A 5,000-nucleotide genomic window follows, 5' to 3' on the forward strand; every position below is an offset into this window, starting at 1 on the left:
TGGGTCGTCAGTGACTATTAATCCATCCATTTATTCCTTAAGTTTCACTCATCAAAATTTCGGTTGAATTCTGTAAAAACAATCTTTGACACTTAAGATTCATTCATTTCGTTATATAATTTGATTCCACACACACACACACACACAATATATATATATATATATATATATATATATATATATATATATATATATATATATATATATATATATATATATACATATATATATATATATATATATATATATATATATATACATATATATATATATATATATATATATATATATATATATATATATATATATATATACATATATATACATATATATATATATATATATATATATATATATATATATATATATATATATATATATATATATATTGTGTGTGAGTGTGGGGGAAGTTCGTGAGGCAGTAGGTAAAATGAAAGGGGGTAAAGCTGCCGGGATTGATGGGATAAAGATAGAAATGTTAAGAGCAGGTGGGGATATAGTTTTGGAGTGGTTGGTGCAATTATTTAATAAATGTATGGAAGAGGGTAAGGTACCTAGGGATTGGCAGAGAGCATGCATAGTTCCTTTGTATAAAGGCAAATGGGACAAAAGAGAGTGCAAAAATTATAGGGGATAAGTATGTTGAGTATACCTGGTAAAGTGTATGGTAGAGTTATTATTGAAAGAATTAAGAGTAAGAGAGAGAATAGGATAGCAGATGAACAAGCAGGCTTTAGGAAAGGAAGGGGGGGGGGTGTGGACCAGGTGTTTACAGTGAAACATATAATTGAACAGTATTTAGATAAGGCTAAAGAGGTTTTTGTGGCATTTATGGATTTGGAAAAGGCGTATGACAGGGTGGATAGGGGGGGGTGCAATGTGGCAGATGTTGCAGGTGTATGGTGTAGGAGGTAGGTTACTGAAAGCAGTGAAGAGTTTTTACAAGGATAGTGAGGCTCAAGTTAGAGTATGTAGGAAAGAGGGAGATTATTTCCCAGTAAAAGTAGGCCTTAGACAAGGATGTGTGATGTCACCGTGGTTGTTTAATATATTTATAGATGGGGTTGTAAGAGAAGTAAATGCGAGGGTCTTGGCAAGAGGCGAGGAGTTAAAAGATAAAGAATCACACATAAAGTGGGAGCTGTCACAGTTGCTCTTTGCTGATGACACTGTGCTCTTGGGAGATTCTGAAGAGAAGTTGCAGAGGTTGGTGGATGAATTTGGTAGGGTATGCAAAAGAAGAAAATTAAAAGTGAATACAGGAAAGAGTAAGGTTATGAGAATAAAAAAAGATTATGTGATGAAAGATTGAATATCAGATTGGAGGGAGAGAGTATGGAGGAGGTGAATGTATTCAGCTATTTGGGAGTGGACGTGTCAGCGGATGGGTCTATGAAAGATGAGGTGAATCATAGAATTGATGAGGGGAAAAGGGTGAACGGTGCACTTAGGAGTCTGTGGAGACAAAGAACTTTGTCCTTAGAGGCAAAGAGGGGAATGTATGAGAGTATAGTTTTACCAACGCTCTTATATAGGTGTGAAGCATGGGTGATGAATGTTGCAGCAAGGAGAAGGCTGGAGGCAGTGGAGATGTCATGTCTGAGGGCAATGTGTGATGTGAATATAATGCAGAGAATTCGTAGTTTGGAAGCTGGGAGGAGGTGCGGGATTACCAAAACTGTTGTCCAGAGGGCTGAGGAAGGGTTGTTGAGGTGGTTCGGACATGTAGAGAGAATGGAGCGAAACTGAATGACTTCAAGAGTGTATCAGTCTGTAGTGGAAGGAAGGTGGGGTAGGGGTCGGCCTAGGAAAGGTTGGAGGGATGGGGTAAAGGAGGTTTTGTGTTCGAGGGGCTTGGACTTTCAGCAGGCATGCGTGAGCGTGTTTGATAGGGGTGAATGGAGACAAATGGTTTTTAATACTTGACTTGCTGTTGGAGTGTGAGCAAAGTAACATTTATGAAGGGATTCAGGGAAACCGGCAGGCCGGACTTGAGTCCTGGAGATGGGAAGTACAGTGCCTGCACTCTGAAGGAGGGGTGTTAATGTTGCAGTTTAAAAACTGTAGTGTAAAGCACCCTTCTGGCAAGACAGTGATAGAGTGAATGATGGTAAAAGTTTTTCTTTTTCGGGCCACCCTGCCTTGGTGGGAATCGGCCAGTGTGATAATAAAAAATTATAATAATCATAATAATAATTATATATATATATATATATATATATATATATATATATATATATATATATATATATATATATATATATATATATATATGTATATATATATATATATATATATATATATATATATATATATATATATATATACTTATATATATATATATATATATATATATATATATATATATATATATATATATATATATATATATATATATATATATATATATATATATATATATATATATATATATATATATATATATATATATATATATATATATATATATATATATAATGAGGAAAACCCCCTCAGGGAAACAAAAAATAAGGAAGAATGTTTTTTTTTTTATATTTTAACCAACTTGGTTTAAAACCAAAATATAATGACAACTATTTATCCCTTTTTTGGCTCTATGTAGGTTTTTCTCTCAAACCAACACGAATGTATTACAGTTTTATACGCAACTAAATAAATAAATTTATATTTTTCTTAGATGAAAACCTTCTCTGATAAGCGAAACTAAAGAATTATATATATTAGTCCCGGCGGAAGATGCGTGTTCTGGAGGTGAGCTCCAAGCAAATGACTTCACTGTTAGTTTCGTAATAGCCTCTGGTTTCCATTGTTCCACTGAAATGTTTATATTCGAGACTCGTCATTATAGCGAAATCATTTTACTTTATTTTGTAATTACGGTGTGGCTGTTGGAACAAGGCTGAATGATTCCATTCTTTGTTACGTTTGAAGGTTTTAATGTGGTGAGAAATGTGATAGCTTTCTTGTGGTATACTTTATGGATTACTTGTCTTTTGTTATTCTAGTGTTAAGGTTCCCACATGTTTGCCATACATTAGAAAATTTGCAATCTTTGCGAGGAACTTTTTTTTTATTATCCTTGATTAGTTTCCTGCGGAAACTGAAAATAGTTACTGATATTGTTAGTATAACTAATTACCGAATTATTTCGTTCAAATAGCATTTTTGTGTGTGTGGGGAGGTGTGGAGGCTAACTTTCATTCTAAGGTATTATTATGGTTCCCAGTTTTTTCTCTTATCTCATATTTTTTTTTATGTTTTGTTTAAAGAATATCAATTCAGGTTTCTCCATGCACCACTCTCGAGCTTGGTGCAATGACCAACTTTCAGCTTTCGAAATAAAATTATATAATGCATAATAACCTGATAACAAATTTCGCGATGCACATACGATACCACATAATGAAGAAATATCATGAATATATGAAGTTATCCCGGCAAATACTATAAAATTTAACACGTCATATAAATTAGTAGCAGCAACAGTACGGAAAGGATTCTAGTACTGAGAAAGTTGTCAACAGCAACATGGCCTGGGAACATGCATCCTCTTTCAACTAACTTGTACTTTCAAAATAAAAATGATTTGAATCCCGACGTCTGTCTTGGCAGTGGTTCCCAAAGGTTAACATCTCTTGGGGAAAATGGAAACAAAAGGGTATCACGGCATGGATAAAGAGGTTTATCGTTCCAACCTCACCTGAAGATGTTTGTATATATTTGTACCCTAGAAATTGGTTTCTAGGGTACTTTTATTCCCGCATATATATATATATATATATATATATATATATATATATATATATATATATATATATATATATATATATATATATATATATATATATATATATATATATATATATATATATATATATATGCGGGAATAAAAGTACCCTAGGGTACTTTTATTCCCGCATATATATATATATATATATATATATATATATATATATATATATATATATATATATATATATATATATATATATATATATGTATATATATATATATATATATATATATATATATATATATATATATATATATATATATATATATATATATATATATATATATATATATATATATATATATATGCAAGCTTTCAGGGAGAAACTGTAAGCTGTAGCGCAAGCTACACGCCAAGGTATTGTCCAGTGTGGGTAGAGTGGTATAGCACTGCGTACCTTGTTCTAAGGTTCGTAGGTTTGAGTCTCCTTCAGCCAGAGATCAGTGTTTGTGTATATTTCGCCTGCTCTTGCGAATTCCTTGCATTGTTAATATCTCTAGTAAGGCTGATGCATGCAGGGGATGAGATGAAAAGCTGTAAGCCCTGAAAGCTGGCTGCCTTGGATCAAAGTCTAGCGCAAGCTGGACTCCAAGGTATTGGTCCAGTGTGGGTAGATTGGTAAAGCACTGCGTACCTTGTTCCAATGTTCGTAGGTTCGAGTCTCCTTCAGCCAGAGATCAGTGTTTGTGTATATTTCGTCTGCTCTTGCGAATCCCTTGCATTGTTAAAATCTCTAGTAAGGCTGATGCATGCAGGGGATGAGATGAAAAGCTGTAAGCCTTCTCCCTGAAAGCTGGCTGCCTTGGATCAACGTGTAGCTCAAGCTACACGCCAAGGTATTGTCCAGTGTGGGTAGATTGGTATAGCACTGCGTACCTTGTTCTAAGGTTCGTAGGTTCGAGTCTCCTTCAGCCAAAGATCAGTGTATATATATATATATATATATATATATATATATATATATATATATATATATTGAACTTTTGACTGGTCTTACATTCTCATGCTGGATCGTTTGTGTCATTAACCAGTGTAAGTACAATTTTCTGTTATTTTCACACATTGTGAAAGTCATTTCCTATATGGATTTCAGGGCTAGGTAAACATTTCAATTCTTTCCAAATGTTTCGGAGGCAAAAATAACACAATCAGTGCTGAGAAAGATTAACCGCGATTACCAATCCGAATTGCCAGTTTTTATAAATAT

The 5,000-nt window shown here is 33.3% G+C and overlaps 1 protein-coding gene across 1 annotated transcript in view; it reads right to left on the reverse strand.

Annotated features, from left to right (window-relative positions):
• LOC128691409 (homeobox protein Hox-B4-like) overlaps positions 1–5,000 on the reverse strand; it is a 63,292-nt gene that overhangs the window by 2,352 nt on the left and 55,940 nt on the right. The gene's annotated exons all lie outside the window — the stretch shown is intronic.

The sequence above is a fragment of the Cherax quadricarinatus genome, chromosome 36, assembly GCF_038502225.1.
Source record: "Cherax quadricarinatus isolate ZL_2023a chromosome 36, ASM3850222v1, whole genome shotgun sequence".
NCBI classification, from domain to species: domain Eukaryota; kingdom Metazoa; phylum Arthropoda; class Malacostraca; order Decapoda; family Parastacidae; genus Cherax; species Cherax quadricarinatus.